Consider the following 20023-nt stretch of genomic DNA (forward strand, 5'->3'; position numbering starts at 1 on the left):
GCTATTCTGGACAGCAAGGGAGTAATTTGATTATTGTTCGATGATAACTTTGTTTCCTGAAAGACATGTCTCTATGAAAGTTCTTGTAAATCTTGCTGCCATGTCTAAAGATGAAATGTAAACAATATCATAAGCTTTCCAAAATGTCTTCATACATGTTTGTTGGATCTATATATCTCTAGTTATGGGTTGTTCTTTGAGCTACCCTGATTGTTGGTTGTTGCTGTTAACTGTGTAAGTTGGTGTGTTCGTGATAGTTGTCGTGGTATTCTTTTGTGAGCTTGTATAGAAGCTTACTCAGTAAATGAGTGTCCAGTGAAGTATGTAATCATGTTTGCCGAAGCATTCATCATTGTCTTCGTATGCATACATTCCTTATTCATTCGTTCATGCAATAGGTGCACCGGAGACTGCGAACTCGTTCGAGCTGGAGAGGGTGATTCCCGAAGGTCCAGAGGTCACCTAGGAGACGGAGGCCAAGGCAGCAGGACCCGAGGAGCCCGAAGAGGAAACTAAGTGCCCTTGTCACGAGCATGCTTCGTTCGTGAAAGGCAAGCCCCGGAGCATCTTAAGTCTCCTACTTTAATTTCAAAGCGTGCTTGAATATGTTATATCTATTGATGCATTACGTATAGGAGTTGTGATGAAACCCTTGCTGCATTATACCTTTCGTTGTCCAGATATCTTATACTACCCTGGTGTAGAGTTAGGATCGAGTAGCAGCTTAGCCCTGCTTTAATCAGTAGAAGTCGGGTGATACCCATCACCCACGCGAAATAGGTTCTGTTGCTCGATCACAATTGGCTATCTGTGCTATCATGGGAAAGGACCTGGTTTAAAATGACTTAAGCCGGGTGGAGTTTTGCAAGGCGGTAGTTACTCCGTCTGTGGCAGCTAAGGACCGATCGTTGTACATCCTCTTGTCATGTTGAACGCATGCCTGACACTTAGTTGGCGAATAACTCGTTTCGACCGTGAAGCCTAGTAGTATGACTCAGGCCGGAAGACTAGCGAGTATAAAGTGCGCATTACCAGAGGAAGTGTGGTGTGCAGAGGGACATTGGCATAAGACCAAGGGCAGGTGATTTAAAAGTCCTGATCTTCCTGGCAGAGTGACAGCCTTAGGAGTACGACGCTTATCGGAGCCGCGATTTCTGAGTCATACCAAAGGTGACCCGCTTGCTCTCCGATAGGGGGATGCATGGGTGAGTGCTAGGAATAACCCTTCAGCTGGATAGGAATCAATTCGAATCGCCGTCTCTCCCGGATAGTGAGAACTTGAAGAGCAGCGGCAAATGTAGCATTCATTAAGTACTTAATGGTTCTTAATTGTAATGTTGAGGATAGCAAGAAGAACACATGTTGAAACTTGATATGATTATTATTGTTTGCTAATAATCAAGTGAAGTGCTTAGTTTAGGTGCTAATATAGTGATAGGCTAATTATAATCAATATGATGCTTATAAGAATGGTTTACTATCCAATTAAGCTCTTTGGCAAATATCATAAGTCAAGCCAGCTATACTTTATACTCAGCCTTGCATGATCCTTGGTGTCTTTTATTTTTGGTTAGACAGATAAGTCTAGCTGAGTACATCCTCGTACTTAGGGTTTATTTCCACCTGTTGCAGATGATATCTTCTATGATAGTTTCTACAAGACCTGCCTTCATCCCACTAGGGATGAGGACTAAACCGTTGGGCGCGGTTCACTAACAACTTCGCACCTATGATGCTTTTGGTGGATACTGTCGAGGGTATCGGTAAGGGGTACCCTCAGCGATGCGCATTATGAGATTGCCCGTACGAAGGTCGAGAACCTTAATTCGACGCTCTAATCTTACGTATGCGCCGCCATCGACGGTCGCAGCCTCGAAGACGGAAATAGCGTCGAGCGAATCGGTTCAGGACTCGAGCGACGGCTGCCGTCGATGACGGAAGCGGGCTCGAGCGAACCGAGAGGTGTCGGGCGCGAGGACACTGTCCGCCGCCCGACGCGCGCACGCAAGCCGGAGCATTAAATGCACCTGACGCTTCCCCACCTAACACACAGGTCACGGAAGGCGTGATAGGGAGCAAGCTTCCGTCCCATCGTTCTTTTTGCAGCCTTCCCACCGAACGACCCAGGGCGTGTCAGGACGCGGGAAACAAGGATGGAACGTCTAATCGGGACCCCCTCGAGACACCCAAGGTCAGCGCTCCAGATACCAGCATATTACATGGCGTCCGACCCTCGACCAAACAGGGCCCCTTCCCAGGGACAAGTTGGGCGTCGACTGACTTCATCACAGCTACCCCGTCGGGTCCGCCACCATACCGTACAAGCGTGCGACCTCAGAACCAGCACAGGCGGCTGGCAGGGCAGAACACAGGAGCACGCGTAATCATCACCGAGCTATCAAGATGGGACGGCTCGAGGCCATGCCGTACGGAAGCTTCGAGTAGGTCAGCGCTCCATGCGGCTATCGTTCCCTACTCTAACATCTATGCATGTACCCTGTGTCTCTCCTTGGAGCTATAAAAGGAGGGACTCAGGCATAGAAGAGAGGGACATCACAACACAAGAACACACACACACACACACGTAGTAGAGCTACACCCTTCATACCACGCTTGTATTCGCCCCTGTACAAGCACTTAGGTGCAAGATAATACAACCTCTCTCCCCCCGCTGGACGTAGGGCCTTCTCTTGCCCGAACCAGGATAAATCTCAGTGTCTTCTTGCATCACCATCCGGAAAGGGGAGCAGGCATACAAATTTACTCGTTGGTGTGACCCCCCGGGGGAAAAAACACCGACAGTTGGCGCGCCAGGTAGGGGTCCTGCGTGTTTTTCACCGATTTCCCACCACTTTCCGGATGGCTACTCCTGCCTCGCCGCTTCCGCACTCCACGATGATTTGGTTTGGGAGTCTCGAGTTCATGTCTACGGGCTCCGGCTACGACATGATCTTGCTCTCAGTCAAAGGACCAGGAGGAGTCCGCGTTACGCCAGCACGGTTGAAGGCTCCAAGACGCCCTCACCACCACGCCTCCCCGCCTAAGAAGAGGCGCGGGCAGCACCACCGCGGCCCCTCTGCTTCGGCACGACCAACAACTCGTGCAAGGCAGGATGTGGGCCACGGGTCGGCAACACCGTGTGACCGAGCAACAAGCACGACGACTCAACACCGCGCAACGACGGGGGGAGACGCGTCTCGCGCGCCCCCCCCCACCGCAGCTAGGCTACTTCCACACGGGTTGTTCTCTCCAAGGGCGGCACTGCCGTTCGGGTTGGACAACGCCGCGGCGTCGCTCGCCAAGACGATATGCCCAAACGCTCAGACGTACGTGGAAAGACCAATGGTCATCCCACGTAGCTCTAAAGCGCGGCGGCCGACGTCCGAACTGCCGGACCTTTCCCGAGTACGAGGCCTCCACCGTCTAGGCCCCGGACGATACTCGATCACCTCCCTCAGGCAACGATGGCTGGAGGAAGGACGTGGGTGTTTCCACGCTGGACTCCGACTCCGAGACAGACAGCTATGACCCTACGAGGGAATGCTATCACCTCGACGGGGCGGCAGAAACCACCGACGAGACACGGGATGCTGCTGCGGCCGGTCGAGCCCCCGCGGCGCAAGAAGACCCCAGGACACCTGGGAACGACGGACGGCTCGACCCTCTTCCTCAGGAAGATAGAACTGCGCAGCTCGCGCAGCTGCGGGAGCTCAAGATGAAGCTCGACGAAGATCGCGAGCGCCTCGTCCTGCTCGAGCAAATCCTCGAACAAGACCTGCCCTACCCGCCGGGCGGAAGTGTCCGCAGACGCGCTCGAGAGGTACATCGACAGATCGTCGGTGACACAGAGGCGGAGCAACCTGTCAGCCGTTTCCCTCGAGCAGGCCAGAATGTAGTGGCAGCGACGATGCTGCTACGTAACATGCCAGAACCATCAAATTCCCAGGCCCGACGAATTCGAGATGAAGTTCAGACATTGCTCCAGGTGGCAGCAGTTCAACAAGCCGAAAGTTCGGCATCTCGACGACGAGGGGCTGCCACAGAGAAGCGCAACGAACAGCCTCTAATCGAAGAGGAGGTGTCTGTCCAGCAACAACCTCCCCCTCGAGGTAGAAAGACTGCTCTCATCCTCCCTGCCGACAATCAATGTCGACACGACGCGCGACACGACGTCAAAGAAAATAGACGCCGCCGGCACGGAGACGCGGAAGAACGTGGTTATAGCGCGCATCGCGGTGGGAGGTACGACAGCGACGAGGACCGGGTGGCCCCCGAGCCACCGGGCCCGCGGGTGTTCAGCAGGGCGATTCGCAGCACGCCCCTGCCTAGTCCATTCCGACCCCCAACCAGCATCGCGAAGTACAATGGAGAAACCAAGCCAGAGCTATGGCTGGCCGATTTCAGGCTGGCTTGTCAGCTAGGTGGCGCTCGGGAGGATGATCGAGCCATCATCAGACAGCTACCCCTTTTCCTCTCTGACACCGCCCGTCGATGGCTCGAGGAACTCCCAGCCAATCAAATTCACAACTGGGTTGACCTGGTCAGAGTCTTCGAAGGTAATTTCAAAGGGACCTATATACGGCCAGGGAACTCGTGGGACCTCAGCAAATGCAAGCAGAAGTCAGGAGAGACTCTTCGGGAGTACGCTCGACGCTTCTCGAAGCAGCGCACTGAGTTGCCACACATCGCCGACCACGACGTCATCTTGGCGTTTGTCTCGGGCACCACCAGTCGAGACTTGGTGCGGGAATTAGGCCGCAATCGACCTCAGACCGTCGACGAGCTGATGGACGTTAGCTAACTACGCGGCAGGGGAGGAGGCAGTCGGCGCCTTCTTCAGCTCAGAAGGAAGAAAAGGCAAGCAGCCCGTCGATAAAGATGGGACTTCCAGTCGAGGCCTCAAGAAAAATAAAAAGAAGCAGAAAGTGCGGCAGTTCCACCAGGGAGATTCGGGTGACGACCTCGTCGCCGCGATGGATCGAAAGAAGCCGCGAGGCCCTCCGGAGGGAGGCATCTTCGACAAGATGTTGGAGGAACCATGCCCTTACCATAAGGGAGGCGCTAACCACAAACTCAAGGACTGTCGTATGCTGAGAAAGCATTTCGACGGTCAGGGGTTCAAAAAAGATACGCGCGAGGACTCCAAGAAGGAGAAGGCTGGCGGCAAGGAGGACAACAAAGATGACGACAGCTTCCCCGCCGTCCACGACTGCTACATGATCTATGGCGGGCCTTCGACTCAGTTGACCGCGAGGCAGCGTAAAAGGGAGCGTCGCGAAGTCTTTGCAGCAAGAATGGCGGTGCCCCAGTATCTTAGCTGGTCAAGCACTCCCATCACCTTCGACCGAGAAGATCACCCTGACAAGGTGGTCGCCCCAGGCGTCTACCCGCTCGTCGTCGACCCCATCATCGTCAACACCCGACTCTCAAAAGTGCTGATGGATGGCGGCAGCAGCCTCAACATCATCTACCTCGAGACCCTCGATCTCCTCGGCATCGATAGAGGACGCCTCCAGCCAAGCGCCGACGGTTTCCATGGCGTCGTACCAGGGAAAAAGGCACTGCCAGTAGGTCGAATCGACCTACCGGTCTGCTTCGGCACAGCGGCCAATTTCAGGAAGGAGACCCTCACCTTTGAGGTGGTTGGGTTCCGAGGCACGTACCACGCCATCATCGGGCGCCCGGGCTACGCCAAGTTCATGGCTATACCCAACTACACATACTTGAAGCTGAAGATGCCTGGTCCCAAAGGCGTCATCACCGTCAGTTCCTCCTTCGAGCACGCGTACGAGTGCGACGTCGAGTGCGTCGAGTACGGGGAGGCGGTCGAGAGCTCCACCGAGCTCGTTGCAAAGCTCGAAGCCATGGCCGCTGAGGCTCCAGAACCTAAACGACATGTGGGCAGCTTCGAGGCGGCGGAAGGAACTAAGAAGATCCCGCTCGACCCCAACAACTCCGACGGCAAGGTGCTGACGATCAGCACCGACCTCGACCCCAAATAGGAAGCCGTGCTCGTCGACTTTCTCCGTGCAAATGCTGATATGTTTGCATGGAGTCCCTCGGATATGCCGGGCATACCGAGGGAAGTCGCCGAGCACTCCTTGGAGATTCGAGCCGGTTCCAAGCCAGTGAAGCAGCGGTTGCGCCGATTCGACGAGGAAAAGCGCAAGATCATTGGCGAGGAAGTCCACAAGCTTTTGACGGCCGGATTCATCAAGGAGGTTCATCATCCTGACTGGTTAGCGAACCCTGTATTAGTTAAGAAAAAGAATGGGAAAATGAGGATGTGTGTCGATTATACTAGTTTGAATAAAGCATGTCCAAAAGTTCCCTTTCCATTGCCACGCATTGATCAGATTGTCGATTCTACCGCGGGATGTGAAACCCTTTCTTTCCTTGATGCTTATTCTGGTTATCACCAAATAAAAATGAAAGAGTCCGACCAGCTCGCGACCTCTTTCATCACACCTTTCGGGATGTATTGCTACGTGACCATGCCATTTGGACTTCGAAACGCGGGAGCCACGTATCAACGTTGCATGCTCCACGTATTTGGCGAACATATAGGCTCAACGGTCGAGGCCTACGTCGACGACATTGTCGTCAAGTCAAAGCAACGAGGAGACCTGATCCAGGACCTCGAGGTTGCCTTCAGCTGCTTACGCACCAGCCGGATCAAGCTTAATCCCGAGAAATGCGTTTTCGGCGTGCCTCGAGGCATGCTCCTAGGATACATTGTTTCACAGCGCGGTATCGAGGCCAACCCCGAGAAAGTCTCGGCCATCACGAAAATGGGGCCAATCCGAGACATCAAGGGTGTACAGAGAGTCACGGGGTGCCTGGCGGCTCTGAGCCGTTTCATCTCGAGACTAGGAGAAAAGGCATTACCATTATATCGACTCCTGAAGAAGGTCGAGCGTTTTTCTTGGACCCCCGAGGCCGAGGAAGCACTCGAAAAACTGAAAAAGACGCTGACTTCGGCACCAGTCCTGGTTCCACCTCAACCTGCGGAGCCGCTGCTCCTCTACGTCGCGTCGACGACCCAGGTCGTCAGCGCGGCGGTGGTGGTCGAAAGACAAGAGGAGGGTCACGCGCTGCCAGTCCAAAGGCCAGTCTATTTCGTCAGCGAGGTGCTTTCGGAGACCAAGGCGCGTTACCCCCAAATCCAGAAGCTGATCTACGCCGTAATCCTTGCCCGCCGCAAATTGCAGCATTACTTCCTTGGTCATCCTATCACGGTGGTCTCTTCTTTCCCCTTGGGCGAGATAATCCAGAGCAAGAAGGCCACGGGAAGGATAGCAAAGTGGTCGGTCGAGCTCATGAGCGAGACTCTCACTTACGCGCCTCGAAAGGCCATCAAATCGCAAGCCCTGGTAGACTTCGTCGCGGAATGGACGGACTCCCAGCTTCCCCCAACTCAGGTCCAGGCGGAGCTGTGGACAATGTATTTCGACGGGTCACTCATGAAAACTGGGGCCGGGGCCGGCCTACTGTTCATCTCACCCTTGGGCGTCCACATGAGGTACATAATCAGGATTCATTTCGCCGCATCTAACAATGTCGCAGAATATGAGGCCCTCGTCAACGGTCTCAAGATCGCTATCGAGTTAGGAGTCCGACGCCTCGACGTCCGAGGCGACTCCCAACTCGTCATCGACCAGGTAATGAAAACCTCGAGTTGCCATGACCCAAAAATGGAAGCATACTGCAAGGAGGTGCGTCGACTCGAAGACAAATTCCACGGCCTCGAGCTTGTCCATGTCGCTCGACGCTACAACGAGGCAGCCGACGAACTCGCCAAGATTGCATCTACCAGAGGCACAGTGCCGCCTGATGCATTCTCAAAGGATCTACACGAGCCATCCGTCGACCTAGGCACGGGGGCTGGCGTCGACACCACCATCGCCCGACCAACCAATGCTGTCGATGCGCTCTTGATGGAGGAAGAGGTGATGGAAATAGAACGACGACCGGGTCGACCATTCGATTGGCGCACACCGTTCCTCAACTGCCTTATCCGCGGTGAGTTGCCAGAAGACAAGACAGAAGCTCGTCGTATCGCCCGACGGGCCAAATCATATGTGATCTATGGCGAAGACAACGAGCTATATCGACGGAGCCCGACGGGGATCTTACAACGTTGCATCACCGTAGAGGAAGGCCGAAAACTCCTCGACGACCTGCACTCGGGGGCTTGTGGCCACCACGCCGCCCCACGGACCCTCGTAGGAAACGCTTTTCGGCAAGGCTTTTACTGGCCAACGGCCGTGGCGGATGCCATCGAGCTCGTACGCTCGTGTCATGGGTGCCAATTCTACGCCAAACAGACGCACCTGCCCGCCCACGCTCTTCAGATGATCCCCATCACCTGGCCGTTTGCGGTGTGGGGGCTCGATTTAGTAGGACCTCTACAAAAGGCGAAAGGAGGGTATACCCATTTGCTGGTGGCTATTGACAAGTTCTCCAAATGGATCGAGGCTCGACCCATCACCAACATCCGCTCCGAGTAGGCCGTCCTTTTCTTCTCCGACATCATCCATCGGTTTGGGATCCCCAATGTCATCATCACCGACAACGGCACCCAGTTCACTGGCAGAAAGTTCTTGGATTTCTGCGATCAGCATCACATCCGTGTGAACTGGTCCGCAGTAGCCCACCCTCGAACTAACGGCCAGGTCGAGCGTGCCAACGGCATGATTTTGCAAGGACTCAAGCCAAGGATCTACAATCGATTGAAGAAATTCGGCAAGAAATGGGTCGAGGAGCTTTCCTCAGTCCTATGGAGCCTAAGGACAACGCCAAGCAGGGCCACCAAATACACCCCGTTCTTCATGGTCTACGGCTCTGAGGCTGTCCTCCCCACAGACCTCGAGTATGGGTCACCTCGACTCAAGGCTTACAACGAGCAATCGAACAAAGAAACTCAAGAAAACGCGGTCGACCAACTCGAGGAGGCTCGAGACATGGCCCTCCTCAACTCTGCTAGATATCAGCAGAGACTCCGACGCTACCACGACAAGCACGTGCGCAAGAGGGACCTCAACGTAGGCGACCTTGTCCTACGACGCCGGCAAAGCAACCAAGGACGCCACAAGCTGACCCCACCTTGGGAAGGCCCGTATGTGGTGGCCGAGGTCCTTAAGCCAGGAACGTACAAATTGGCGGACGAAAAGGGGGCAGTCTTCACCAACGCATGGAACATCGAACAGCTACGTCGATTCTACCCCTAGAAGTCCTAGAATTACGATCCTACATTTTGTACGAAGACTTTGTAAATGAACGCATGAATAAATAAAGTCTTTCCCTCGAGCGGCTTCTTTCTGTACCAAAAATAGTCACGAGTTATAGTCTCGACGTCAAAAGGGGATGCCGACCATGACCCATCATAGTCCGCACCCCCTCGGGGGCTACCAGAGGGACGACCCCTCCCCAAGCGTCGAAAAAGCCAAAAAGTTTCTCTCTTTCCTACTTAGTAAACCTTGAACGATCGAGTAGTCGAGGCGCCTCGAGCCCCTCGAGGACCGAAGGATAGCGAGCCTGAGAACACCTACGCCCCCGGGCTATGGAAACTCTACTCACTCCCTCACCCTCGAGGCGATCGAAGCTGTCTTTTACGAAAAATCGAACAAGGAACACATATGTAGGCGCAAAAAGAAATAAAAGAACCTCGAGTGGAAAGACAAACAAACATTTAACAACCACAAAAATACTGTATCGCTTAAAAACAGGATTAACAAAGTTTTATACAAGGGGCCCCAGGCACCCCGAGCAGGCTCGCAGGCCTCAGTCCATGGTACAATCCTCGCCACCCTCACCTCCGCCCCCGTTAGTCTCAGGAGGAAGCACCTCAGGCTCAAATAGCTTGGCCAACCTCTCTCCAGGAGCCTCCGCGTCGTCGATCAAAGCGTGAAGCCTTTCTTCGTTCTCCGCGTCGGTCTTAGAGATGTCGGTGACGAAGCCGTGGGATACTACCTCCATGTCGTAGGAGAAGCCCGAGCAGACAACTGCCATCGCCCGCTTCACCCCGACGTGGAGGGCATCCCGCACCCGATCTCGCAGCGTCGCACCTAAGTAACACAGCTGATCGATCAGTGCGTCGCCTCGAGAGTCCTCCCTCGACTCATCCATAGGCTCGACCTCCCAAGAGGTCGAGAGATCGCTTATCGCCGTCCGCACTCGACGGTTCAAAGCAACCTCAGCCTCGAGCTGAGCCTTGGTGTTCCGAGCCTCGGCTTGGGCGGCCAGGAGTTCGTCCTTGAGCCCTATAAATACCAATACAAAGAAGCTTTAGGAAAAACTCAAGCACACCTCGAAAAGGAAAGTCGACAGAGGAAACATACCTTTGATGCTCTCCTCTAGAGCCGTGTTCTCGCCAACCAATCTGGTGTTGGCACGCTCGATCTCTCTGTTGGAGCGCGCCAGCTCAGTATTGGCGACGCGGAGATCTTCGATCACCCTGCCAGCCTGAGCGACGGCTCCACTCTTCTCCAGCAGTTCTCCCTTCAGAAGCTCGACGTCGTCAGAGAGACTGCGGGATCGAGCTCGCTCCATCTCGAGGTCTTCGAGGGCTTTCTTCTTTGCGTCCTTGGCGGCACCCCTGGCGACCTCATTGTCCACGTACGCCACCTTCATCTTCTGGAAGGTATCGCGGAGGGAGTCCAGGTCGGTTTGGAGAAGGCCCTTCTCCTTGTCCAGATCCGCAATGACGCTCTTGTAGGACAGGGCCTCCTCCCGGGCTCTGGACGTGGCCTCCTCGACCGTAAGAGCCCGCTCCCGTAGCCGCATCGCCTCCTCCTCCGCCTTCTTCGAGACCTCCCGGGCCTCGGCCAGAGCAGCCTCCCTCGCCTTCTTCTCCTCCTCGAGTGCTATGAGATCTTTGTAAGCCTTAAGCAGCTTTTCCTGCGACTCGAGGAGTTGATCCTTGAGGAGGGGAAGCTGCTCCCATCCGCCCCTCGTGGCATGTATGAAGCTGGATTTAATGCGAGAGGTCTCTTTCATATCCTGCGAATTAGGGGTCGGATGGATTAGAATACGGAAACCAGAAAGCACCATAAAGATTGGAATTCGAGAAACACTTACAAAATAAGCTGGCCCGAGCCCGTTGTTGATGACGTCCGATAGGAGCCCCACCACGTGTTTCATCCAAAGGCGGAGCTCCTCGACATGCTCCCACTTCTCGACCTCCTTCTTGTCGTCGAGGAAGATATTGGGCTCAGACGGGTCGGTGGAAGCTCGGATACGAATCCGATCGGGACACCAGTTCTCCATTTCCCGATCAGCCCGCACCTTGACGCCGCGGAGAAAATTCTCGACGGTCTCGAGGGAACCCCCGTGGCGCAAGAACAGGTCGGCGAGGCAAGGAAACCGCCGGTCGTCATCCACCGTCTTCCACGTACCGTCCTTGCTCCCAGACGACCCGATCTCGTCCTCCTCAGAGGGAAAGCGGTCCTCCCACGCTCGACGCTCCCGGAGAAACCCTGGGGCGATCCCGTCCATGCCGTAGAGTGTCCTCTTGATCTCAGACTCGGGGTCGGTGGGGGTGCGCATCATGCAGGCGAGCGCCACCACTCCGTCCGCTCGCCCCAACTCTGCCCGGATCGCGGCAGGCGCCCCCGGGAGGAGCCACGCTGGGGTGGGAGGCCCGTACACCGGCAAATCTCCCTCTTGATCGCCGGGCTCTTGCGACGCCAGCGGCGCCGGTTCGGCCAAAATTTGAGGCGGGGGCTCGAGTGGCTCGTTCTCTTGGCCCCCCAGCTGCTGTTGCTGCCCCAGCTGCTGCTGCTGCTCCTCCTGCTGATGCTGCAGTTGCTCCTCTGGCTGGGGTCACTGCTGCTGCTGCTCCAGTGACGGCTGCGTCGCCTCGCGCTCCCGCCCCTCCTCCTCCACCATCTTCCTTTGCGCCTCGAGGGCTCGAAGGCCCGCGGGCCAGGGAGTCCGTCCCGCGACGTTGGGAGTCGACGCTTCTTCCTCCATGGGTCGAGCGCCCCCAGACGCTTCGTTGCCATCAGACGTATCGCTGATGGTGATGGGTTCCCCCTCGACCCCCAATTGAGAGGGCTCGGGGGCTCCTTCTGACGCTCGCGTCTGGGGGGCCGCATCATGAGTCGGTGGCGGCGGAGTACGCGCGGGACGAGGTGAAGCAATCTCGACGCCGGCTGGAGGTTGGGTGCTTGACGAGCCTACAAAACAAAGGGTAAAGGTCAGACGTTATGATAACCGACGTAATAATATCGCGACACCCAGGAATTAACTACGAACCTGGTTCCGTGGAGGCGGCACCCGTTCTGAGCCTCTTGGCCATCGATGGTTGGGCCTGCTCGAGGGTCCGTTTCAGCCTGAGAAAAAGTCAGCATGTGAGGAAAGGTGAAAGAATGGGGGGACAAAGACCGCAACAACAAAAGGGCTTACCCCACGGGCAGAACGGCCCGCCTTCCGCCACCCCGACCAGTGGGCCTCGAGCCACCCCGCGTCGGGGCGCTAGGCCCCTCGAGGGCAGAAACTGGCCTAGGTACGTCGGTCCCCGCCTGGCGGGCGCCGGGACTCGCGCTCCTACGGCCGGCGTCTCCTTTCTCAGAGGCCGCAGCGCGACCGCGAGTTAGCGGCCCCGACGCCTGGGACCTAGCCGGACCGCTCTCCCTGGGCGCCAGGGGAGGGCGCGGTGCGTCTTGGCCCGCCTTGAGCGCGGAAGGGGCGTCGGGCCGGGGACGACGAGATCCGCTCGGACCCTCCTCCGGCGCCTTCGTCCGGGGGGCGTCGATGTCACCTCGAGGCGGGCCCTCGAGGATCCGATCGAGGCGCGACGCCATCCCCTCGGAGTCGTCGCTACTCTCGTCGTCGTCATCGTCATCGTTGGGGGATTCTTCCTCAGGCTCCCCCCTCTGCCTGGATTTGGCTCGACGCGCCTCTAATGCTTGGCGGTCGAGATTCTTCTTCTTCTCCCCCTTCTTTGCGGAGTCCTTGGCAGACTTCAGCTTTTCGGCGGATTGGCGCCGTTTGTCGCGATCGACCTCGTCCTCCTTTACTGGAGGCCTCGAGGACCGGACATCAATCCGACCCTGCCAAAACTAAGGTAGACTTAGAAAAAAAGAGAGGGGAGAGGGGAAACCTAGAATCGAGGATGCGCGCAAGAAGAAAGCGTACCAGATCGATCGAGGCTGCGTCAGGTCTCATGGGGAAGCCGTTGACGTGCTCCGGCTTAAAATCACCGGCAATTGCGGCCCTGACTCGGGCCGCGACTTCATCGTCCGCCGGAGGCTCGCTGGACATCCGACATGCCTCGAGGTCCCGAGACGAGACGCCAGGGCCCATCTCGTCCATCCTCAGCGGTCGTGACATCAGAGGGAGAACTCTCCGATGATGGACGGCCGAGAGGACGAGGGCGGCGGTCAAACCTTCCTGGCGAAGCTTCTTCAGGGCGTCGAGGAGAGGGTCGAGCCGAGGCTGATGAGCTTGGACGACGCCGTACGTCCAGTCCGCTGGGCGCTCCAAGATCAGACGGCCCGAGTAGGAAGGTAGGAGGTTGTCGTCGTTCCGCAGGTAGAACCATTGGGAGTCCCAACCGGCGTGGTCGGTCGACAACCCTACCGGGATGTACTCCCGCGGCCGGTCCGTCTTCCCCGTCTTCTGCACCAGATTGAGGCAACCCGCCCGCACGGGTTTCCTCACGCCCGTGGTTCCGGTGGAGGCGTGAAACAGCTCGCCCCTGTAGAGGTGGAGCCACAGCTCCCAGTGCGGCATCATCCCTAGGAAGCCCTCACACACGGCGGCGAAGACCGCCGCTACGGTGATGGCGTTCGGAGAGAAGTGCTGCAGCTCCACCCCATAATGGAAGCAGAGGGCCGGCATGAAGCGGCTTGGAGGCGCGCCCAGACCGTGGCGGTGAAACTTGGCGAACGACACCACGTAGCCCTCGGGTGGCTGAGGCGCCCTGTGGCTCGCTGGCGGCGCGATCCACTCTGGCGACGACAGCGAGGTGCGGTGGCGCAGCAGTCCCTCCTTCTCGAGCTCTAACAGCCGGCGCTCCGTCATCGACGACGGGCGCCAGTCATCGGCGGCGACGAGTCTTACAGGCATCTCGGCTAACGGGACGGTGGGTTCGCTACGGCTCGAGGGGGCGTGTGCTCGTGAGATGACGAGAAAGCAAAGGCAGCAAAGGAACAAGAGCGAGAAGGCGGAAGGGAGAGGAACGGCGGTGACGCGACGACGTATTTATAGGCAGCTGTCCGCCAACGGACAGATCCGAGAAGTAAGGTAACTCCCCCCATAAATGCGCCGCCTGACAGCTCTCTCTCTCTCCTCACAGGCCGGACTCTCCGAATTCCTCGCCGATACGGTGTCGTAACGTCATCCGCCTAAAAAGACGCGCCCAACGGGCAGAAAGGCGAACCGCCACGACCGTTTCCTTCCCTCGTAAGCCAAGGGACATAACCACAAAAGTCTCGAGAGGTCGATGGCTGGCCCGCCGAAAGGGTTCGACAGCCGATCTCGAGCGCCAGAGTCAGGGATCCCCAGCGAGCGGTCGAAGATCGAGGCCCGCCTCGAGGACTCGCTGGTGATGTTCAAGGTAGGGTCGAGACAGTCGAGAGGAATCCCCCCGAAGGGAGGCATCGAGCCGCTGGACTCTATCGAATGAGACCAGTATCCCCGACCACGTCGACCCTGCTTTATGAGGACGCCTCCGGGCTACAGCTGACCCCCTCGAAAGGGGCACAGGTTCTCACTTGGACTACCCGCTAGGAACTCAATTTGGGATGGAAGACGCTCGCTCTATCGAGAGTACGTCGAAACCCCCGGGCAAAAACGAGCCAGTCAGAACCTTCCACCACTGGTGTCGAAAGCGTTTCTGCGAATTAGATAACATAACCCTCGAAGGAGTCAAAAACTCCTCCGAGGGCTCGGGGGCTACCCCCGCGGGGTCGCTCGCGCGCCCCCACGAAAATTCGACCGTAAATCAAAACCTCCATTCGAGCGCTAGCGCTCAAATGGAGGCTCGGGGGCTACTGTCGAGGGTATCGGTAAGGGGTACCCTCAGCGATGCGCATTATGAGATTGCCCGTACGAAGGTCGAGAACCTTAATTCGACGCTCTAATCTTACGTATGCGCCGCCATCGACGGTCGCAGCCTCGAAGACGGAAATAGCGTCGAGCGAATCGGTTCAGGACTCGAGCGACGGCTGCCGTCGATGACGGAAGCGGGCTCGAGCGAACCGAGAGGTGTCGGGCGCGAGGACACTGTCCGCCGCCCGACGCGCGCACGCGAGCCGGAGCATTAAATGCACCTGACGCTTCCCCACCTAACACACAGGTCACGGAAGGCGTGATAGGGAGCAAGCTTCCGTCCCATCGTTCTTTTTGCAGCCTTCCCACCGAACGACCCAGGGCGTGTCAGGACGCGGGAAACAAGGATGGAACGTCTAATCGGGACCCCCTCGAGACACCCAAGGTCAGCGCTCCAGATACCAGCATATTACACGGCGTCCGACCCTCGACCAAACAGGGCCCCTTCCCAGGGACAAGTTGGGCGTCGACTGACTTCATCACAGCTACCCCGTCGGGTCCGCCACCATACCGTACAAGCGTGCGACCTCAGAACCAGCACAAGGCGGCTGGCAGGGCAGAACACAGGAGCACGCGTAATCATCACCGAGCTATCAAGATGGGACGGCTCGAGGCCATGCCGTACGGAAGCCTCGAGTAGGTCAGCGCTCCATGCAGCTATCGATCCCTACTCTAACATCTATGCATGTACCCTGTGTCTCTCCTTGGAGCTATAAAAGGAGGGACTCAGGAATAGAAGAGAGGGACATCACAACACAAGAACACACACACACACGTAGTAGAGCTACACCCTTCATACCACGCTTGTATTCGCCCCTGTACGAGCACTTAGGTGCAAGATAATACAAACTCTCTCCCCCCGCTGGACGTAGGGCCTTCTCTTGCCCGAACCAGGATAAATCTCAGTGTCTTCTTGCATCACCATCCGGAAAGGGGAGCACGCATACAAATTTACTCGTTGGTGTGACCCCCCGGGGGAAAAAACACCGACAGATACGATGAGACTCTGGCTGTAACAAGAACTTTTGAAATGTGTGTGTGAAAAATTATGTTGCTTCCGCTATTTCAAACTTGTGTTGTAATAACTAAGTAACTCCGATGTGGTGCTGCTTCGTCGGCAGGGAATGAACTATGTAACAATCACTGTGTTTTGTTGAACTATTACGATCTTGGTATGTTGCAAAGTTGGTTTGAAATCCTTCGTGATTTCGGTTGACTACCAGGGTTATATGGGCTCAAGTCTGGAAACTTGAATGCTAGTTCTATCGTTTCTACACTTGAACTTTTATAATTTGGTCGGTTCTATGACACAGCGCGTATATCAGGCCGATTCCTTGCCCGGATAGTGTTCAGGCTTCGCGGTCAAAACGACTTATCCTTCCAGCTAGGTGTGGGGTATGCGTTCAACATGACAAGAGGGCCGTCAATGATCGGTCCTTAATCGACATAGGCAGGGCACTACGGTCAACACCACCATAAGACCCTGCCCGGTCTCAGATTCATTCCCACACTTAGTTACTTTTCACCATAACATTGATAGCTAAGCATCCAGGTATCCACCTATATCTCGTAGGTGACAAGAAATCACTCGACTTCTACCGTGCTAAGCAAGCTAAGCATAGACTCTGAGCCTACCTACTTAGGACAAGGTAGATAAACAGGTGGTGATATCAAGGAGTAAATATGCATCAATGGTATCAAACAACTGCTATCACTTAAATGCAGCATAGTAAAACAATCATGATATAACAAATTAAGTTAGCGAGAATATGGAGACTTAGAATGCTCCAGGGCATGCCTCTCTCGAAGGTGCTAGGCCTGTGGTCCAGGCACTCCTGCAGATCTCCTTCCGACTCTGGTCCTCCCAGAAGTTCCTGCTCCTGTGTTTCCTCCTGCTCCTCGGGTCCCACCTCGTTCTCCTGCGAGCCTGTATGATGCATGTGTGCACATGAGTTGAAGTGCAAGATGCCCGAGGTGCAATGCTAGGTAAACTAAGACAAAATGATCATGACATGGTGCTCAGATGAGTAACCCATATCCCATCTCCAGTGGAGATGAGTTGCCACGGATGAAATAGGAAACTATTTCTACAAGGTAGTCAACATCATCTAAGAACATACCAAGTAAAGCATCTATTGCATTCTCTTCTACAAGCTATTACTAACCAGCAAACTACTATGGTGCTTCAAAGATACACCAAAGACCATTTATTCTTTTCAACCTATGTATAGCAAGGGTTTATTTATTTAATTATTATTAAGCCCACAACAGTAGCACACATTTTTGTGCTTCAATAAATTCTACAAAAATTACAGCATGTCAATGGTTATTTATAAATTTCATCACCAAAATTTTATAGCATTTGGGCAAGTAACATGGCCCACTCAAAAATCACAAGTGTATCAACATAATTAAGTGTAAATGCCCGACTGGTGATAGTGTCAAACAACAGATTTCATATTTTTATAAATTACTTACTAACATAAGAAATGTCCACAAAAATTTATAGAATAATTGCATTATCCAATTATTTATTTAAAAATCATAAACCACTGCCATGCAAGCATTTAAATCAGCATAAATTAATTTATACAACAAATATTGTGTTACATATTTTTCCCAGAAACTACACATCCGTGCAAAGCCAATAAAACAAGAATTACATTTTTATGAGCTATATTCCATTTACTATGCATTTTCTAAATAACAGCAAAAGCATGGAATAAATATATTCACACAGAAAATTTGTACAAACATGACATGCAAAGGCACCAGATTGTAGATCTTGATTCATAGAACATGTCAAACTTTATTTCAACATTTTTGGAGCTATAGATCTTAATATATGGATTTAATACGATTTAAACCATTTCTGAAAAATCATTTTCTGAAAAAACAATTTCAAACCACCCCAGAATTTGGCTAGGTGCACCCGGTGCAGTGCACCTCTGGTCGCTGACGAGCGGGGCCAGCCTACTAGCCGGGCCCGCTGGCCAGAGCGTCGAGAGGGGTGGAGATCCCCATCGACGTCTCGTCGCCGGTGAGGCCTCTCGGCCAAAACCGAGGGCATCATCGCGTCCGCCTCACATTTGCGACTCGATCCCACCCCACATCGCGACCCATGGTCGAGCATAGTGAGCTGGCCACCGGCAATGGTGGACCAGCAGCGCTGCTGCGGTGGTGCCGGCCACCACACGCCGGTAGAGCGTGCCGGAGTGATTGCATGCGACTCAGGAAGCCACGGCGACCGAAATGCACGCAGTAGCGAGGCAAGAAAAGGCCAGAAAGGGAAGAACTAGGGACACCGGCGCCGTGGAGAGCTCCGCTGAGGTCTCGTGCCCTTCGACGAGCAAATTAGTGCCCTGGGGAAGCTCACCTGCACGAGAAGATCATGTCCGAGCACGCTGATACGAATGCGGAGCTCAGAGAGGTGGAAGAAGGCGCTGAGAAGCAGTGGTGTGCTTGGAACAAGGCGGAGGAGTCTCGGGAGCTCCAATGGTGGGCGGCGGTGCGGTGCGCGCGGAGCGAAGGCGAGAGAGTGAGACAGTGCGCACGGAGTGGAGGAGGGAATGGCGAGCGCGCTGGAGCTGTCCACAGGTGGAGGGGAGGGTCGTGGCATCGGCCGGGCGTGCATGCTGTCCACGCGGCACCGCTGGCCTGACGCGGTCTAGTGCGCGTCGTGCGGCCGTGTCCGAGCGGGAGGTGGAAGGGGACGCGGGCGCGGGGAGGCCGGGCCAGCTTCGCTGGCTGGGCCGGTTGGTTGGCGCTGGCCCGCCAGTGTACAGCCCCCTCTCCCTTTTTCTTTAAATTTCTTTTTCATAAAAAAATTAAATGCCAAATTTGAGACTTTTGGAAAGCTTTTCAGGATTTAGGGTAAAAAGAAGAAATACTTGTTGGCGGTAATTATAGACCAATTATAAACTGCCAACTTGATCCAAAAGGAGAAGAAGCAATCATATTATATACACACATGCATTTTATTACTAACAAGTTCCACTTGTACCATAGTGATTATATTTTGCAGGAATTATAGTGCAACAAGTGAAAATGTGCCGTACCATGAAGAAAGCGCAAAGTATCAAAAGACGTATTCACAAATGCGCAAACCAATAAAATACAGAAAGGCCCGAACAACGCAGAATTGGGCCTGATCGTAACCACGGGAGAGATCCAGGCCCAGAGCCAAAACGACCACGCGAAGGCGGTGGCCAGGGGGACCCACCCAGGGTGCGGCCGCACCACTGGAGGCGGCAAACCGGGCCCATCTTTCTCAGGCGGTTGCATGCCGCCATGCAAAGGACGGTTTCACCTACTATCAAATTTAGTTGCGATGAAACGTCCTAATTCCACTATAAAAAGAGAGGCACTCCCCCCTTTTCAACACACACATCATTGGGAGTCAATTTACCTCACACCCCTCACTTGTATCTTTAGTCTATATTAGTAGTAGAGCAAGGCAATAGCTAGCAAGGAGAGCTTGTCTCCTTGGAAGAAAGGATCTTCTTGGTATAAATAATATTCAATCTTCTTCCATGAGCGAGTTCTTTTTATCTTTATATGATTATGCATATTAACTAGAGTATGATTGTGTTCTTATCATGTTCATAGTATATGAACTAGTTCTTAGTACTTGTGCTATGTTCTTGATATGCTCATCATTGTTCTTCATTCTTCATCAGATTAGTATGATTAGGATTAGAATTAGGAATGGGATGATGGTTCACTGTGCTGTTGTTGTTGCTCTTAGCCTAGCCTGTCACTCCGAAGGGGTGGGGCCCACGAGGGTTAGGAGTTGTTTCCAATTACGTGAACATGGTGTTCAGGTATGCGAAAATCAGTGGATGTGCGGGTATCTTTCGGGTAGAGGGGTAGGTGGCAGGGTAGTGACAGCTCTGTCATCCTTTGCATTCCCCCACGATCATGTATTCCGATAGGAGTTCTGTAAAGTCTCTATCGGCTGGGTATC

Source organism: Sorghum bicolor, chromosome 7 (genome assembly GCF_000003195.3).
Source record: "Sorghum bicolor cultivar BTx623 chromosome 7, Sorghum_bicolor_NCBIv3, whole genome shotgun sequence".
NCBI lineage: Eukaryota > Viridiplantae > Streptophyta > Magnoliopsida > Poales > Poaceae > Sorghum > Sorghum bicolor.